The sequence below is a fragment of the Canis aureus genome, chromosome 17, assembly GCF_053574225.1.
Source record: "Canis aureus isolate CA01 chromosome 17, VMU_Caureus_v.1.0, whole genome shotgun sequence".
NCBI lineage: Eukaryota > Metazoa > Chordata > Mammalia > Carnivora > Canidae > Canis > Canis aureus.
In genome coordinates this window covers 34,606,686-34,627,706 of record NC_135627.1, presented here as the reverse complement: position 1 = coordinate 34,627,706, position 21,021 = coordinate 34,606,686, and the positions used below count along the sequence as shown (strand labels likewise).

Genomic DNA, 21,021 nt, shown 5'->3' with positions numbered 1-21,021 from the left:
GCCAAAAATTATATCAAATCGGATTCATCATTAGCCCCGAAGTCAGACAATAATTTGGGAAGCTAGGATGTAGTTCACATTTATACCATTTTCCAAAGCATAGATCAGGCCTCATAAGATTCTTTTCTTGTTGCTTTAAGCCATTCAATATTGGGGTAATCTGTGAAGTTTTTCAATTTATTTTAATTTTTTAAATTTTATTTAAATTGAATTAGCCAACATATAGTACATTGTTAGTTTCAAATGTAGAGTTTAGTAATTCATCAGTTGTGTATAACACCCAGTGCTCATCACATCACATGCCTTCTTTAATGCCATCACCCAATTACCCTATCCCCCCACCAACCTCCCCTCCAGCAACCCTCAGTTTGTTTCCCATAGTTAAGAATCTCTCATGGTTTGTCTCCCTCTCTGATGACTTCCCATTCAGTTTTCCCCCCCTTCATGTATAATCCTCTGCGTTGGTCCTTATATTCCGCATATGAATGAAACTATATGATAATTGCCTTCTTCTGATTAACATATTTTGCTCAGCATTATATCCTCCAGTTCCATCCACATCAATGTAAATGGTAAGTATTCATCATTTCTGACGGCTGAGTAATATTCCATTGTATATATATTTTACCACATAAGATGTTTTTCTTTGTAAGATGTTTTATAAGATGCTTTTCTGTGTCACAAGACTGCCACTAACAACTATTAACATTTGTGAACAATGGTCAATCATTTCCCAAATAAAACCTTAAATTCTGAATAATCAGAATTTTCTGAATGACTTGATTTATTGCTATTATGCTTTGTGTTTCATAAAATGCCAAATCTAATAGTCTCAAAATTGACACCAAAAAAAGCAGTTCTTTTTATTAACACAATGCACATTCGCCTATTTATGTTACAAACATTTATTGAATACTTGCTATGTTTCAAACATTGTTGAGAGCAATGGGGATAAAGCAACAAACAAAAGCAAAGCACTGCTTTCGTGATGTCTACATTCCAGAGTGAGAAGATAGAAAATAGTTCATAGTTAATAAAATAATTATAATATGTAATATGTCTCATGGTGGTAGTGGCTGAAAAGACAAGCAAACTGCGGGGGCGCCTGGGTGGTGCAGTAAGTTAAGTATCTGACTCTTGATTTCAGCTCAGCTCATGATCTCAGGGTCATGAGATTGAGCCCTGCATTGGGCTCTGAGCTGAGCACAGAGTCTGCTTAAGATTCTCTCTCCCTCTCCCTCTGTGCCACCCCTCCCCCACTTATGGGCTCACTCACTCTTTCTCTCTCTCTCTCTCTCTCTCTCTCTCTCTCTCTTAAAAAAAGAAAAAGCAAACTGCTGAAGAGTCAGAGTGGAGGATGAAATGTGTAGTCAAACGTTATATCTTATGTTGCTTGAGTTAAGTCAAATCTGGAAACTAAGAAAACCTTTAAAAAAAAATGTGTATAATACCTTACACTATTAGAGAATCCCGGAAAAATCCAATATGGTTGGAAAAACACATCTGCTTTGCCACATTGGTAGTCTGTGGGATTTATCCCACATGAAGATGAGGTGCACTGTCTTTTCATTCATTTCATAAAAATCTATTGAGGACTTAACTATACACAGGGTCATATGTTCAGGAATGTATGTGGTAAGATCGAGGTTTTGTCCTCAAAGAAATGTGCTGTGATGGTAAAAGGAGACTCAAAAGGAATTTGAGCCATATTGGTGACATAAATGCTACCCAAACTACAGAAAGTTGAATAATTAATCTCACCTAAAGCGTTAAGAAAAGCTCCATAGGGACGCCTGGGTGGTGGCTCAGTGGTTGAGCGTCTGCCTTCGGCCCAGGGCATGATCCTGGGGTCCTGGGATCCACCCTCCCATTGGGCTCCCTGCATGGAACCTGCTTCTCCCTCTGCCTGTGTTTCTGCCTCTCTCTGTGTCTCTCATGAATAAATGAATAAAATCTTTTAAAAAAAAGAAAAAGAAAAAGAAAAGAAAAGCTCCGTAAAGAAAATGACATCTGAGTGCCACTGTGGCCAATGAGAAGGATTTAGCAGAAAGAACAGCATGAGCAGAAATGAGTGGGGGAAGGGCTTTGTAGTCTCTGTGGGATCCGAAGCACAGAAGGTAGCTGGAGGTGGGGCTGAAAAAGTAAATTGAGGACAGATCCTGGAAGGATGAATGAATAGGTTTAAACTTTATCCTGTAGATAATTGTGATCCACTGAATATTTTTGAGTTTTGGGCCAACAAAATATTGGTAGCTCTATCAGATTTGGGTTAGAAAGAGGTCTCTGGCAGCAAGGTGTAGGAAGAATGGAAAAAGGAAAACAATGAGGTTAGAATGATGGTTAGTGCTTGCCTCAGTCTCCTGGGAAATGAAAAGGATCTGAACGAAAACAGCAGAAATAGGAACTGAGAAGATGGGATGGTGGACATAGACCTTTTTATGTGGCAACCAATCTGTGGAGCGTGGAGCAGTGAAAAGGTCTCTTTACACATGTAAACAAATCTTCCAAATAAGAAGTGGGACAAGTAAACACCTCAGATTTCTTTTCTTTGGAATCAGTTCAAACATAAACACTGCTTGCAAAGTAAATACAACTTTCTATTTAATATAAGTAGTGTGGAGGTCATGATTGGTGTCCAACACTGCCAGGCTCTGTTTGGGATGAAAGTATAAAGCCCTAAGATAATTATTAACCCCCTGAAATATAAGAATAAGCTGCCGAAGTTAGTATATAACAGAGAGTTTAATTACACAGTCCAATCTACAAATGTAATTGAGGCACTAGTGACTAACATGAACTCGTGAGCAGTTGGTAGACACTATATTAACCAACCTTAGATTTAATATCTTTGACTTTTTGTTCAGAGAAAAAGATGAAGGGTCAAATAACTTGATCAATTTTTCCACTTGCTGGAAACCAATCACAATCAAGAATCATGTCTTGTATAGTTTCAAATCTTCAAAAAGAATAGATTACTTTTCCTATTAGAAGAATTTTCCAAAAACGAATGATTTTCAATGTCAAAGAGTTCTTCTTACTAAATTACTCCTGGTAACTTACTCTTTTGTATCTAAATTAAATAATTCTACTCCCACCTTTTTAACTTTCAAATATTTGTAGAATCTTATAATTTACCCTGTAGTCATTACCTGCCTAGCTATATCTTTATCTACTTAGATCTTTTCTTATAAATTAATCTCTTCCTTCTCTTAATCATTTCTCCTGGCCCAGCTCCAATTGTTCTTCCAATTATTTGTTCTGAGGTACCTAAAGTCTGATACTGTATTCTAGGCCTAAATCCTATCCAGATATTTCTTTTTTATTTATTTATCATTCTGCTCCTGTGTATGTGATTTGCTGTATATCAGCACCCTATAGACACTTAGCCAGGTACAAATGTACTTCATACCTGGAAGATAACCATAATTCCCTCAAATCTGATACAGAATAATTGTCCATTTTCATGTATCACTTGTACTATTATAATAAATCTACAGTTATCCACATCAGCATTAATAAAGTATGTGAGTTGAATTTGTTTTTGTTTTTACTTCAACTTTCATTTCAGTATCATGTTTCTTGCCTGTTCTTTGCAAAAATGGATTATTTTAGAATGTTTTTATTTCCCAGAGTAGGTTTCACTAGTGGAAATGCATATATTGTCAAAAATTATTTTGCATGTTTCTCCTTTTATGCTATATTCTACCTAAATTAATATATGAACTAAGAAAAATTAACTAGAAGAAATGATTATCTTAGCTTCAACAACAAAAGAGAACTGTGAAAATTTATTTAAAAATTTGCCTTCTGTGTCTATTAAGTTGTTTATTGTGATTTTTTAAATAATATTTATCCAAATTTTTTAAGATCCTTATCTACTGATTCAGATAAGTACATAATTCTCAATAATAAATACAGAAATATAAAGTGAGTTAATACATGACTTCTAGATTTACAGACTTCAAAAATATGTGTTCCTTCTGCCAGGGAAACAAAAGATCCTTCACTCATGTCCCAACTGTGTGTCAACAACACAATTTATGAAGTTACATTCTCTCTTTTGCATCTAAAATCATGTGACGGGGAGATTTCTTTTTGCCTTCTCTTCTGTCCCCTTCATAACCTCCTGAATCTCAGTTATTCATCTATATTGAAAACAGTATCTTCTCAGATTCTGAGCTCTTTTCAGGCAAAAACCATATTTTAGTTTTTCTAACACTTAGCAGAGTATCTGGCCTAGATTGGCTATTCAATAAACATTCACTGAATTCATGAAGTATGAATTAGTGAATAATTCATGATCACTTCTCCATTGCTGGCAACCTATGCAAAGATAGAGACAGTATTTATAGGAGCAATGTTGAAAAAAAAAAGTTGGCTTTTATTCAGAGTAAAACTACTACACTTGTTTTCTTCATTATTTTTCCTTTCCATTTTCTCTGACACCTAGGAATCAAATGTGTTCCGATGTACATTTATAACTATTTATAAATGTATCCAACAATTTGGCCATTTAATAGTAGTAAATCTCAGATATTAGAAAGCAATTGGTGAAATTTAAATAAGCCCCTTAAATGCAATAATAGTACCGTGCTACCTGTTAATTTCCTTATGGTGTACTATGATTATGCAAGATAATGTTCTTGATTTTAGGAAATACATGCTGAAATATTTAGGAGGAAAGAGGCATTATGTCTATAGCTTATTCTCAAATGGTTCAGATAAAAAGTATCCAGAGAGAAACAGAGACAGAGACAAGAGAGAATGATTAAGCAAATGTAGTAAAATATTAACATTTTGGGGAATCAGAGTGAAAGGTACATGAGAATTCTTTGTACTAATTTATGCAACTTTAATGCAATCTGAAGTTATTATTTCAAAATAAAGAATTTTTTAAATGGTAGTATTAAATAATGATTAAAGAGGACAATTTAGATGACACAAACAAAATTTATTTACCACTTGATGAGGCAGGCAGGCAGTCTCCTTTCACAGAACTGTGAAATGGGGCAGAAGACAGGGAGCTCTTACAGGCTAAAGAATAAAGAACATGGAGGAGAGAAACACAAATTATCTGATTGGCTGGGGCCCCACAGAGTCAACTTTGTGTTGAGAAGGAATAAGGAAATAAATACAGGACCCAGAGTTGGCTTGGCATTGGCAGATTGGTTGACTGTATGGATATACTGCAATTCTGGTCAAGAGGAGCATTTACAGGGACATGGGAGTGATCTAATTTTCTGTTTGCTGATGTGGCATCCCAGGCAGGAACAACTCTAATTTGGACCCAGAAACTTATTTCAACAGCAGTCTTTATTTGATTGGTAATTTATGATTTATAAAGTTATTAGATTATATCATTCAATTGTCCTCACAGCTTTTGGGTTTTCTTTTTTTTTTTTTTTCTCTAAAAAAGGAACTAACTCAGAAATTGTCTACATCATTAAGGCATCAGAACCTGGGAGTCAAAGGCTTCCAACCTGAAGCACAGAGTTATTTGTTCCACAAACCATTCTGCTTCTCTGTAATTAAAAACTTACTCATTGCTTTGAGGTCTTTTAAGAGTTTTGTGCTACTAAGAACTTTTATAATTGTTCAAATAAATGAACTTAACCTTGTTTCTCCACACCCAAGAGTGTCAGATCCATCAAAAGTCTCTCTTTTTCGCTAACTTGATTGGGCCCCTCTGGACTCTCCCTGACTTTTTCTCACACTCCTCCGCAGCCCCTTCCTGATCACAGTACCAAGGCCCAGGATCACAAATAGATGACCATTGCAAACATATTCAGATTCTCCATGCAATCTGATCAGAAAGGAAAGTATGAAGGGAAAGAGTGTAATATATTAAACTAAGATTGTAAAACACTTCTGGTTCCTTACTGACCCTGACCACATCTGATGGTACCCAAGTGCCTTGGAAGAATTGGGGTCGTCTCAAGTCTCTTGTGGGCCACTCCGCATTGTTTAATTAACTATGAACTTTAGTGGCTTGAAAAAGTAACCACAATCCCACATATGTCTCCCTGGAATTTATTTACATACTAGAAGAATATGTATGAGTTCATCCTTCACTCAGACTTACTGATTTCTGTATGCCATGCCTTAGTTTCAAAAAGTATCTTCATCTCTTTGATTTGAGACTCTTTCTTGAACATTTTAACCACTTCCTAATCATTCCAAATATTTTTTTTTACTTTTTTCTCAATACTCACTGATTTCAATGATCTTAGCTATTTCAGGATTGTAGACACTTTGAAGACAGAATAAATAAGTAGTCCAAATGAAGTAAATCTTACTATGAGGAAAACTATTTTTCCTCCATTTTGAAACTACTCACTAGCTAAGTAGTTAAAGCTCTTTCCTTTTCTTCCTGTAAAAATTGACCCTGAACTGACAACAAAACCCTAGGTGGGATATTTAAATCTTAAGTGAGTGGTCAGTTAAGTGCCTGTGGAGGTAAAAGGACAGATAGCATATTTGGTATGCTAATGGAACCTATTTACTTCAAGGAAAGTGACAAAAACATCAATCAAATCAGAAGAGGCTATTAAGCATTGTTAACTCCCTTTCAGATGAGCAATGATTTCCATTGGGATTTAAATAAATATTCATGAAAAAGACCAATGACAGAAATTTCACCAAAAATCACACTATGGTAAGGTTTCTATACATCGTATGACAAAACTTACTTGGCTCCCAATTTCAGAGAAGTTTTGACTATTTGAGGCACATTCCCCCTTTTAAAACATCAACAAAAATTGGCATTCTTTTTCCATTTTAAACCTAAAATACGTTTATCTAACATCATGCCCTTGAGATCTCTAATTTTCAAAAGATTATATAATACCTTTCCCCACCATAACAATTACACAATTACTAATGCATTTATATCATTCAGAATATACTTCAATTTAAAAAAAAATGGAGAGGTTAAAAAACAACAGTATAAAATCATAATTTAAAACTGCATACAAATTATGTAAAGAGCATTCTTTTTCTTTAATTAAACAAGTCAGACATTAGGCAGTTTTTCCATGTTTACCGCCACCTGGTGACAACTTTGTGTAAGTTTACTATTAACACCCCCAAATCCCATTAGTAAAGATTAGTTCAATTTAATTCAATAAATATCTATTGAGTTACTACTATATTTTTAGGACTGGTTTAAATTATGTTAGGAACACAAACATATAGCACGAGGACTCTCTATCTTAAAGATGCTTTACAATTGAGATGGAAAAGTAAACAAAAGAAGCAATTCTTGTGGCTATTATCAAAAAGAAAAGAACAGGTGTTGATGAGGATGTGGAGAAAATGTGGATGTTTACCTTTGTATACTGTTGGTGGTAATGTAAATTTGTACAACCATTATGGAAAACAGGATAGAGGTTCCTCAAAAAATTAAAAATAGAACGAGTTTGTTGTCTAGGAATCCCACTTCTATGTATATGTTCAAAGGAAATGGACTCAGTATATTAAAGAGATATCTGCACTTCCATGTTTGTGGAGGCATTATTCTCAATAGCCAAGACATGGAAACAACCTAAATATCTACCAACAGATGGATGGATAAAGAAGATGTGATATATATATATATATATATATATATATATATATATATATATATCCAATATATATATCTGATATATATCCAATATATATTTATATAAATATACATAGGAATCAATACATATAGAAATATTATTCAGCCATAAAAAAGAAGGAAATCTTGCCATTTGTAACAATATGGATGAACTTGGAGGACTTTTTACTAAGTGAAATAAGCCAGACACAGAAAGACAGATACTGTATGATCTCACATATATGTGAAATCTAAAGTAGTTAGACTCATAGAAGCAGGGAGTAGAATGGTAGTTGCCAGGGGTGGGGAGATAGGGAAATGAGGAGACATTGGTCAAAAATGTACAAACTTTCCATTATGTAAGATGAATAAATTCTATAGATTAATGTGACTATAGTTAATACTGTATTTTATACTTGAAATTTACTAAAAGAGTAGATCTTAAGTGTTCTTAACACACAAAAAAAGAAAATGACAACTATGTGAGTTGATGGAAATGTTAATTAGCTTGATGATTAGTTTATAATGTAAATGTATATCAAAACATCAAATTGTATACTTTTACTATATACAACCTTTATTTGTCAATTATACTTCAATAAAGCTTGGGCAGGCAATTCTTAAACAATATAGAACAGTGCCTAAGTAAACACTAAACATAAAAGAAAAAGAAAATAGGTACCAAATGTAGGCTTGGATTTTCATGCTTCTGGATGAAATGAGACTTAAGATAGTGTTTAGAAAACTTAAGAGAGGCTACATTATAAAGGTAATTGAAAATCAAAAGGATGTTAGACTTGGTACATGAGGTATTGGGAAGCCTGGAAATTTCTTTTTTTTTTTTTTTTGCCTGGAAATTTCTTAATCACAGGATTAATATAACAAAAATGGGGTATTAGGAAAACTAATTCAAGAAAGGTCTTTAATGTGGACAAGATCAAGGAGATGAAGACCATTTCGGAGATAGCAATTTTCCTATGAGTTGACATAAACCTAGGTAAATTAATATTAGGAGAAATAGAGGGAAAAAAGACAAAATAGAATATTTCAGATAAAATTTTGGAAGAATTTGGTGGCTGGCTTTGAAAAAAGAGAAGACTCATGACTTTGAGCCTGGCTGACCACTAGCAAAAGGAAGGATTCAGAGAGAAAACAAATCATGGGGGGTGGGGGGGACATGACAATTTGGAGATGCTGAATTTGAGATTCTGATGAGGTATACAGATATAAATTCCAAATTGAAATCCTGAGGCTCACTTTTCAGAAGTTCGTTAACTAATGATAACATTAAATGGTATTTCTCCATTTTTAGTGCTCTATCCTAAAGGAAAGTTTTACCTCAAAGAAATCCTCATGAAAATTAGTCTTGATAAGATTCAAATTCAACTAATTGAGTCCCTTCTAACTGCCAGTCACTGTGGTAGACACTTTCACATACATTATCACATTTAATTCTCACAGCAACTGCGTGAAGTTGTTTATCTAGAAATTCTAATTAATTATATTGTAATGAAAATGCAACTGCCAAATATTAATCAAGTATTCATTGAATTAATTAGACATATATTGTTTGATTTCTAATCCTATACTGCTCCACTGCCCAGATTCCAATTTTCCTTTTAATAGACATTAATAGCACAAAGTAACAAAAAGAGTAGTTCAATGTCAAAGAATGCACAATGAATAAATGCCTTAGCAAAAGCAGAAGCATACCGGGAGATGGAAGACCTAAGTTACAATCTAAGCTCAAACTAGGCAAATCACTAAATATTCTTGAGTCTTAGTTATTCATCTGTCACATGAAATTAATTATTTTTATTCAGTCTACATTTTTAGGTTGTTATATGAGTCAAATGAGGTATCGGTAAAAAAAAAGCTCTTTACCAAACAGATCAAAGGTCTCGAGGTGGGGAGAAAACAGTATTTTTCTCTGGGTTCCTCTTCTTCTATTTTCAGTCTTTTCTTGACAAAGCTTTATAGATAAAGAGACGTGGCAAGAAAAAGGACTCCCAGTTTCCCTCACCTCTGTTCCTTATCCATGTCCAACATCCATCCCTTTTCCTCTTGGGTGCCTAAGTGTATGCCCCAATACACCCCTGCAACTAGACTGCCAACTTGTTATTAATGATTGTTTTTATGGTTTCACTCAATCATTGTTATAACTCTTGACTTTAGCCTCTGATCACTGACATTAATCAATGAATTGAGAAGTCTTTTGAAGAGACAGAGGAGTGTAGATTGAGCATACACCTGGATATTAACCTCAAATGTGGGCTGAGTTTATCTGTAGAGTATACCTCTTTCAAAACAGAACCTTGAGGGAAAAAAAAAAAAGCTGTAAAGTCATTTAGAACAAAAACTCACAAAGAGCTTTCCCAACAGTTAATTTTAAATGTGCATATAATTACAAGCCAACTCAAGCATCACTGCAGTGTAGGTTTGATGTTAATGACCAGCCCTTCGGTCTTGGGGAGCTATGGAAGCACTAATCAACAGACACTCAGGTTGCATCTCTGTTTTTAGATCTGGTGCTTTTATCCCACATCCGGTCCTCCCTACTTTATCTGTCACAGTTCCTTTCTCCATCACATGATAGCCAATTCCCTTCCAAGTTGATTCAACATTCTAACATAGAAAAGATCTCAGTCTTTCTGTCTGCAAATATTCAAACTGTAAGCACAATTTTTCCTCTCTGAACAGAGTTACTAATTGATTCTCTTTCACTACCTCTGTGATAATTCAATCAAAAGAATCTGTGTAGAGCAAGAACCATAAAAGTTTCTCACACACACCCCTGACTCCTTCAAAGCACAAATACACATAAATGATCCCTAAAGTGCCTTTGACCCTGATATTGCTGGGGTGAGAAAGTTAGGGAGAACTCTATAGCTTTAGTATGATGAGGAATAACTCATGAGAGGCCCTCATCTACCTACTGCTCAAAGCTTTCATCCAAGACTGAAGGCTTGGATGTCTTTCATTCAAGACAAGGTTTCCCCTGCACCCTCCAACTTGCTAAGGAGCTAAGAGCTCCTTGCCACTGAATATTGCCTCAGTCTGGCCTAGAGCCAGGATGAACTGTCCTGTTTAACTTGATTTGAACTAGAGAGAGGCTTTGTGTATTGCAACTGCCAAGTCAACATCTTATTTTCCTTATTGCCAAGTATGAAACTCCTACCACTATCACTATAACAAATACTGTTTATGGAGCCACCGCCTATGGCATTGTGATTAGACCTTACAAATGTTAGCTTGAACCACATGAAATTTCCTTTTAAATTCATCAGTCAGACACAAGCAATTCTCTACAATCAATCCAATACTTTTAATTCAACAGCACTCAGCAGCCATGAAAAGTAGACACAATGATCCCTTTTTTAGCTGAAAAAACTAAGACTCAGAGTGATTAGGCCACAGTTAGACACCTGGGGAGGCAGTGGAGCCCCGTTTTAGCACAACTATCAAAGTGCCACTGTCACATCTATACATGCAGAGATAGATTTTGAGGACAGATGAGGGGAATTCATGAGACTAACTGTGGGTAAGAAACATAGGCTAAGATTCAACGTGAAGATGATAATATAGAGACCACAGATAATAACAAACTTTAGGTCTCTTTAGGTCTCTTCCCTCTAGCAAAAGATCTCTTCCTTTTCCCAGAAAAAAATAGCATAGACTACTTCACAAAAATAGTTTGGATAATATAAAAGCATATATCTCCTAGCAATTTAGTTCTTAAATATTGGAATGGCTTACTCATAAAATCAGTTGACTTGTCTTCTTTTTTCTTCAAAATAAGTAATGACCTGTTTAGCTACCCTAAATATAAATAAATAGCTAAATATTATAGCCAAAAAAAATAATAGGCAAGACTTCAAGTATAACTCTTAAGTTAAGATGGCAGAATGAAAAAAGTGTAAAGATCCCAGGAACCTGGGGGCATTGCTGGAGTAGCCATTCTGATCCTGGGTTACCTATCCCCAACCACCCCTAATGCAGGACTCACACAGAGTAATGCAACCTTGAAGCAAAGGTAGAGGGAAGCGATTGGCTAATTTCATTCAATGTCATGGAAGAAAACAGAAATCAAAGTGAGGGATATCAAGTTTAGAAAATGTGAAGGATTAATATCTAGTAATATCTAGTAAGATTGAATAAAAGTGTATTATCTCGGTAATGTATAAAATCAGTGAAATGCAGGGCCAGTCTTGAGTAAAAGAGAAAGTGGAACATTTGACCCAGGCACTATGGTATGAAGGACACAGGAATCCTTCTCAAAACTACTACTAATATGCTAAAGGCAGTTGTCATGTTGTCAAGAAGATCTGCACACACACACACACACACACACACACACACACGTACCACATTCCTATCTAATGAGGTCAACTTTCATTCACTGAACTTTCTCTTTTCTTTAACTAAAAGTCATAGAAACAAATTGAAAGTATTTTTAAAGGAAAAAGTATCCATAAACATTCTAATCTAAACTATTTTCACTTTAAACATCCCTTCCAGATTTTATCTATGTAACTGTGACCTCTATGAACATAAGATTTATATTCTGTTTTTCTACCTATCATTATACCACAAGCAGGTTTCCATGTTTATAATTACCACTTTAAATGCCAGCATCTGCAGGGCATTCAATCTAGAAACTAGGATTTATGCTAAATGTTCGAGTGAACAATTGAATGCATTTTTTTTTCTTGTTGTGAAGCTCCAAATTCCAGTAAAGAGATCTGTGACGAGCATCTGTTCTTTCTGACTGTCCAGCATTGACTCCCTCTTCTTTGGAGGACTGTGGTAGAAGAATCCTCTTTCCTTTTGGAATACGAGTCTGTCCCTACTTTTGTCCACTGGCTTCAGGTAGGGATGACCTCAAACTAGGAGTGGGGCAGCGACTGGATTGAACAATCATATTCCATCCCCTTGGATGAACTGATTGGGGGAGGGGTCATGTGGCCCTAGGCAGTAGAGTGAGACACAATTACCAAAGAAAAATTCTATATCTGCCAGATTTGTAGTTGGTTGAGTAAAGGACTAGAATTACCAAGGCCACAACAAGGTAAGAGTTTGTCTGAGACTTTAATCCACAGACAAGAAAGGTTTGACAAGGGGTGTGGCAAAAACAAGAAGAAAAAACCAAGCTCTAATTGACTTTTTCTGAGTCCCTGGGAGGCAGCTAGGCCTGAATTTTCAAATATCTAACATAATAAATCCTCTAAGGCTAAAGTCAGTCAGAGATAAACTTCTATCACTTGAAACCAAAACGGTCTTAAGTGATTCTAAATCTAAGACACAAGGCATGACATAAAGAAAGAAACCAATATTAAATATATTAGTAAATATATTTCACCCAGAAATAATCTAACTATGATAAATGTGGTCTAAAAACTTGAAATTTACAAAATGCAGGGTCATGTCATTGCACGATGAGCCAAGGGACTCTGGGATGAGCCTACAAAGCCAGCTGGGTAATCCCAGGTTTGGCAGCCAAACCCATCCTGTTTCAGAGGCTGCTGGCTGCTGTCTGCAAGGAGTGGCCCACTTTGTCTTACACACTGACTCTACTCATTTTGGCTGGTTGGAACTCCCAAGATTAAGCAGCAGTGATTCTAGGACTCTGCTGCTTAGTTGGAAGCTGTTTTTGCTGGTCTGATCCAAGGTGACTGGGCTAGAAGGATCCTGGGAATCCAGGGGCCACCCCGTCAGGGACTTACTTCCTTGAGAACTCTTTTCCCCATCTGCCCTCATTGTCCCCTCCCCTGACTCTTTCCATAGAAGAAAAGAATTTTAGTTGGGAACATAAGCTAGACAGAGGAGTGGATCCAATTAGCTCCATTGCAAGGTTCGCTATTGTTGAGTTAGTGAGCTCTTATTCTAGGACAGACACCATGTAGAACATATACATAAAATCTGATTTAATCCTGAATCTCCATAAGGCCGATATTATTAGTATGGCCATTGTATAGGTGAGGAAATACCCACGCTCCAACAGAAATGACCCTGGATGCCCCACTTTGAGCCCTCATTGTATATATGAGGACCCTGGGACATAAATGGTCCAGTCTGGCCCAAGGGCATCCAGCAAATCAATGAGGTTCAGGGCTTGGACTCAGCCTTCCTGATTCTGTTCTCCTTTCTCCATTAGGCTCACTTGGCTTTCTGTCCTATAGCACTTAAGAACAGACATAGAAATTGGGCAAAACTAATTTTTGACAAACACAAACAGAGACAGAACATCAAGCTTAAAAACCAGTAAGAAGGGAATTGATCAAGTTTGGGGAATAAGCCATTGTGGCATCTGGTAAAGGATATGTGAGACGAGATACAGATCATGCCTCCTCAGAGGAGGAAAATAATTGAATAGAAGAAACAACTCACAATGTCCTTATGTTCAACTGTCATATTTATAATCTCCCCTTTCCAGTATAAACATAACCTTGATGAGGGAAATTTCCATGGCAAAAAAATGGAAGAACGAGTAAGAACAAGGAACTAATGAGATTAAGTGTCAAAAGGGCTAGTCTTTTTCCTGTTTATTAAACAACACCTCGTAAGAGTACGTAACTGCAAGCAGTGGATAAGTGAGTGGGTAGAAATCAGGCATTGTGAGATAAAGGTGATTCAGAAAATTAAAATGATAGAGAGTGGGGAATTTACTCACCTAATTAAGGCCAGTTTAAAAGCTCAGTCAGTGCAGTTGGTACTTGAAATGATGTCTAGGAGTGAGTGACTAGGGTCACTCGGTGTGCGCTCCTATTCCATCCCATCCCAAAGAAAAGCATTAAAAGGAAGAAATGGCCAGTTTCTCACCTTTCTTAATGCATCACAAGGATCAGATCCAAGCACAAATCTCTCTTAAAGAGCTTGGATAAGCACCACAGGGTGCCGAGTAAAACAGACACAAAGAACCCCAACGTGGCTTATTTAACTAGCTAATTGTTAACTGGTAGGAGGTGGGTGATGGCAAGGAGTGGAATGGGCCCGCCTTCTGCATGAATGAATTCAGCACATGGAATTCATGTTCATATTTACATTTATAACTTACAGAATTTCTATGTCATTGACCCCAAGCTGATAAACAAAATTACAAAGTTCATTTTCATTTCACAGACTTGGCCAATCTCATCAGTCTCCCCATTAGGTTTTCATATTAAAAGAAAGAGAAAAAAAAAGTGAGAAAGCATATGTTTATAGCCAAGAATAAATATAACAATAATAAAGGAAATAAAAAAGGAAAACTGACCTTGGCACAGTTGCTTAAATTTTTCCACCTTTCTCATATGGACAGTTTCCAAGTTCTACCATTTCAAAGAAAACACCTCATCGAAGAACACGTAATTGCATGTTGTTTCCATTCTTTAAATGTGGGAAATGAAGCCTTTTCACATTCACATCATCAGCTGTGCCCCAGGAAACCTTCCATTCTTTCCAAATTAGTTTTTGTATCATTAAACCAATCAGCATTAGGTGCTTAGGATTATTTTCTGGAATAAACCCTGAATCATTACCTACATCATGTATGTAATAAAGTCAAATAATGACATCATTATATAGCACATGAGCACTGACCCTAAATGACCAGGACCTAAAAGAAATCAGGGCAGTCCTAATAAGAATCAGGCAGGATGCCTAATGAAAATCAAACAGCAAGCCTAATAAGAAACAATGTATTTTGCCTCTCCTTCAAATTCACTTTTGATTTGCTTTTCATGAGAATCCCTGTTTGAAGTAGAGCTCCCGCAGGCTGGAATCCTCAGAGCTAACTCTGAGATGAGTAACTCCCAGGTGGTTCTCTGGGCCATTTGATCTAGGACAAGAACCACTCGCTCATGCAGTAAGTATTTGTTGGGCATTTACCATAACATAGGCTTCAACTTGGCGTTTTTTTATTCTACAAACATTATTGAGTGACTAGTGTAAGCATGGATGGTGCTAGACTCAGAAATCTAAGCAATAAATAAGAAATGTCATAGACACCGCTTAAAGTGTATTTACTACATTGCACAAATACGTATGTGTTATTTATCGATAATTTCATATTCCCAGCAGCCCTATGAGAAAATGTATGTTTTGCCCCCACTTTCCATGAAAAGTAAGACTAATCGAGATTACAAGACTTATCCAAATTCACACTGCTGGAGAGGGGTGGAGATGGTGGGGAAAATTCAGCCTCTGCCCAGCTCAAGCAGCACATTATATTCCACCGGAACCATTTGAAATTGCTGATGTTGGACTATTGTCTGACCTACAAAATGACAAATACGTTTTTCCAAAGGAGAGCTCAGGGTATGATCGTGAAGACTGAAAGACAAACATAAACCCCAATTAAGAGACAGATTTGCCATACGGGGAGTCCTCACATCACCAGGTGAGTGTGCCCAGCCCCCTTCCAACCTTGCCAGTCACAATTCTGTAAGCCCACATCTCTTCACTTGTCTGTGAGCCCAAATCTCTTCACTTCCTGTGTCTACCCAAAACCCAGCACAGATAGAAGAGAGCACATCATGCGCTCTTCTGAGTCCTCCTGTATCTCATCCTGTCTGAGACCCCAACCACTCTCCTCATAACTTTAATAGGCTTGGGATTGAAAAGCCAAAAAGATTTGCCAATATTTGCCCCGCCATAGAAGAAGCAGCAAACAGCATGGGCAGAGAGGAGCCGGTGTGTGCCAAAGGAGAAACGAAGGCCAAGCACAGGCAGGATGTCAAATGGATTTTTGCAACATTCTTTCGTATAGATTTCTTATAAACTTGCGTGTATGACTTACGTTCTGTCCTGCACCTTGCAAATCTCAAAGAATGGATATCATATGAGCATCCATGTGTTTTTGACAACATATAAATGATACTTTAAAAGGTGGAAAATTTCCCTCTTGTGCACAGTGGATGACCTCCAAGTAATCCAAGCATCTCCCCTCCCCTCTTCCCACTGCATGCATTCCACTAGTAGTAACTCAGCATGCATAAGCCTCATGGAAAGATTAGAAGCTTGTCTATCTCTGAGTATGATTAAGTATGAGAAAAATTGTTCAAAGTGGTTAATCAAAATAATGTTTACAGGGAATTAACCTTCTGCTTTCAAGACTATCAGCCTCTTGAAAGCAAGGACCACGCCTTTAATTCCGAATCGTTCACAGGTTAAATAACACCAACGAAAATCTTGCTTGGTTGCTTTATTTAGGTCTCTGATAGTATTTGTAACTCTTCAAGAGATAAACCGAGTAAGAAATTGTGTTTGTAGCCTTGATGTTTGTAATCAGAAAAGGGCTGAGTTGCAGGAAACAATGTTTTATCAGTCAACCATTAAAAATATTCCACATGGTATTAGGCCTATGCAGAGCCCAAACTGACCAACATGAAATACTTCATCTCCTTGGACAACACATCCCGTAAATTATGAAAAGAAAATGGTATTTTATGAGAGCCAGGCAACCTCATTTTCTAGGCAGCACATTTCATTCATATTGCGGTTATTAATAGGTCACTTACAGGATTCATGACTGGTGCCACTGCGTGAAGGTACCCATACATGGACAATCACCGTGGTGAAAAGTAGTATATCTCAGTTCTTTCCAGGGCAGTAACTTTATCAAAACTATCACAGGTGTCCTTTGAACTCTACTCAAACATTCTCTAATTGGATTTTTGGTTGTGTTCACCAGAGTCCCTATAAGAGCTTTTTTTTTTTTTTTTTTTTTAACTTCGAGATTTTCAAAATCTCCTTTTCACTAATGAATTTTACCTACAAAAGTTAACATTTCCTCCGTGGACTACTGTGTGTAACTGGTTGTACTTTTTTATAATTCTTGAAGCAGCTAGTCTTTTGCATGAGCAAACATATTCAATATTTTTAAAATGAGAAGTTGAAGAACACACAGGATGAGATGTCACTATAAAAGGAGCTCGGACAGATAATTAAGGATTAAAATCTAAACCATTCCCTCTCATACAAGGTAGAGCAAGAAGCACGGATGGCTTCCATCTCCTTAGAGAAATACAGCTACAATGTACCCGACAAGGCATTCTCTAGTTTTCATTATAAAGTTAATATTTATCTTAGAGCATTGAGTTTATCTTACCAACATATCTCATTCAGAAAAGGAGGAATTTCTTGATTTACCACATTAAAGTAAATATTGCTATGAGATACATGTTAAATTTTTAATAAAATCACCCTATCTTTGTTGGATCAGAGAGCCGCTTGAGCTGAGATACAAACAAAACCAAATAAAAATACATAATTCCAAATACTGAGCATCACTGCACATGGTGACGAGCCTGCCCGTGACGATTGCAGTTTTATATGACTGAGCATTTCAGAGCCTCAACTAAGTTTATTATAAGTCATCATCTTAGAGCTAAAATGGGCAATTACCTGTAATGCTGACCCACAGGATCGTGTTTCAGAGCTGCATACTCCTCGTGCTTGAACTATGCCCCCCAAAAGGCACAAAAGTGAAATTCAATTCAATTAGATTTACAAACATCATCCTTTGCCCCGTGTGGATATATTTTTAGTATGGGAGATTTATTAGCATGGTGTGTTTATCTTTGCACGGGCTAGAGCCAGATGTAAAACCCAGTTTGTTTTCACTCATCCTATATCCTTTAAGTTAGCAATAAACATTCTATTACTCAAGAGCAAAAGCAGCCTGATGGGGTGATCCTGATTCTCTGCCTCATGTGAAGGAGAATGAGAAGTGGGCAAGCCCAGGAAGGCTTCACGTCTTCAGGAAGTGATTCTCCAGCAGCCTGCAGTTAGCGCTCGGGGTCTCTTCCCATCCTGGAATAAGCTCCAGAGAGGCCACAAGACAAAATGGACACAGAACAGAGTTCTGCTTCAAATCCTTCAGTTCAGAAGGAAACAATGAAGTCAAATCCTCAAAACATAGTATATAAATTAAATATCTATATTCAGGACTATATCTCACCTCAGCCTGGCTTCCTTTGTGTTGCTCCCTGTGACAGAAAAGCACCTCCAGCCTTAAGACCACAGACTCTAGGGGCAACTGGGGGGCTCAGTTAAGCGTCTGCCTTCAGCTCAGGTCATGATATCAGGGTCCTGGGATCGAGCTCTGCATAAGGCTCCTTGCTCCGTGGGGAGTCTGCTGCTTCTCCCTCTTCCTCTGACGTTCCCCTGATTGCACTTTCTCTCTCTCTCTCTCTCTGTCTTTCTCTCTGTATCTCTGTCTCTCTGTCAAATAAATAAATAAAATCTTTAAAAAAAAAAAAAAAAAGACCACAAACTCTGCAGCCAGATTGCCATGCATTTGAATCCCGGCTCTGCCATTTACTAGCTGTGTGACCTTGGGAAGCTACACAACCTCTCTGGGTCTGGATATTCTCATCTATACAAGGGAGAAAATAATTATATCTGTATCCTAGAGTTGATATGAGCTTTAAATGAGTTAATATTCATTAGCTCCTGGAAGGAGTCTGGCACATAATAAATGGCGCTGTGTAAGTACTTATTAAATAAAGTGAAATCCTGGTTCTACCAGCTTCCTTGATTTATAGCATGAGAGAACTGAGGATAAATTCAAACCCTACCTCTTGCTCCAACTCCACGTTTTCCCCTCCCCCTCTGCCCAATTCATTGACCTTTTAATCATAATCAGAGGTACTTTTTCTCTTAATAACAAGGAAAGCTAAAGATTAGTAACTACTCCATACGTACTAGGTTCATTATCACATTCAGTCCTCATAAAAATGAATGAAACTGGTATTACTGTTACCCCCATTTAACAAATAAAGGTTAAGTAAATTGTCCAAGATAACATAGTTTGCATGGAGCAGAACCAGGATCAGAACCAGAAGATGTTGAGGTTTGCTTCATAAAAGGAAAATCTATTGTACCAAGAAATTCCCTAATGAATAGACCTCTTACAAAACTAATCCTCATTCAAAAATCCTTAACCTAGTCAAACTCACTGTATCAATCAAAACTCAGACAACCTACCAATCCAGGAGAATGAATGATGGTTGCTTTAAACCACTGAGTTTGGCACTGGCTTCTTATACAATATATTTATATTGTATAAAAATATAAAATCTCACTGACACAGGCTTTTTGTATGCTTTCAATAAATGGTAACAACCCCAAGCGTGCGCACGCACATACACACACACACACACACACACACACATTAATTTTAGACTGATTATGTAGATGCAACATGAATAAAGCTTCTCCTAGAAAAACAATTCTTTTTTCCTTAACACTACATTGCCCCGTATTTTGGGTTCATGTGCCTTTAAAAAATGAAATTGTAAACTTGACAAAAAAATCCAGGATTCCATGAAGTCAAAGAAAGTGCTCTCATAAGACTATACGACAGGCAAAGCCAACAACCAAAACAATCAGAAAGTGTTAAGCTAGTCAACAAAGAAGAGAAATATCAACAAGTGTGACGACACAACAAGTGTTTTCAAAGAGATCGATTCAAGTATCAAAGAATCAGGGGATACCCTTGCAAAAATTGATAGTCTTTAAATAATTCCAAAAAATGATTTCTTATATAATCATACGAGGCAAATAAGCCAAGACAGCAACTCTTCCTCCAGGAGACAGAGCTGAACAGAAAGAGCACGAACTGGATTCTGCCCAAAAGAAAAACACCGGATACATTTTTTGGTATAGTTGAAAATAAAATCTAAATTTGATTAAAAGTACGAGCAGCTGAAAAAAAAAGTATGAGCAGCTGAACATATTTTTATAATTCCTAATTTTACTGGTCATGATAAAAGCCCACGCAAGCCATTTTTACCTGACCACATTTCAGCCAGCATTTTTAAGTGGATGCACTTGCAGAAGCTTTTTCCTCCAGTACGAATTATTCTCAGGTAACAAGTTAAGGAGGACTTCCTCTCTCTCATTTCTCTGTTAAAGAGTTGCTAAAAAGCAAACCCAACTAAGTCAAAAAAAGATTATAACAAGAGTAATTCTGCTATCTGGTGGCAAAACACACAAACAACAAGAGCAGGTGATGGGACTGAGTACCAACGAATGGGTCTAATTTTTATTACCTTTTCCCCAAAAATGACAGGTTTTCTATTCTGAACTAAAAACAAACTACTTAGATTTTTGTCAAGGAGTCGTTGACATCAGAAAGGAAAAAAAAAGAAAGGATAAAGGTAGCCGATCATTGAATACTGCGTTAGCATCTTAGAGACCTTGCATACGATTTCAGAGAAAATTTGGGTCACTGAGACTTTCCTTCACCGAGAAAGAACAACTCTCCAAAGCCAACTCAATTACCCCAAAGATAAACTGGTCCATTTGCCATTGTGATATAAATACCTCCTCTGACTTAGAATAATACAAAACGAATTTGAGAGCCAGAAGAGATCTTAAACATCATCTAGCCTGACATTCTCATTTTACAGATGAGAAGACAGTATGCAGGAGATTAAATGATTTGTCTGAGACCG

The 21,021-nt window shown here is 36.8% G+C and overlaps 1 long non-coding RNA gene across 1 annotated transcript in view; it reads right to left on the bottom strand.

The window, feature by feature from the left end:
• The window catches only part of LOC144287520 (uncharacterized), an 88,994-nt gene extending 68,522 nt beyond the window's left edge, over window positions 1–20,472 (bottom strand). The window contains exon 1 of the long non-coding RNA XR_013355305.1: window positions 20,358–20,472. This is a non-coding gene — a long non-coding RNA (uncharacterized LOC144287520). The remainder of the gene's footprint in view (window positions 1–20,357) is intronic.
• Between the last annotated feature and the right edge of the window lie 549 nt (window positions 20,473–21,021).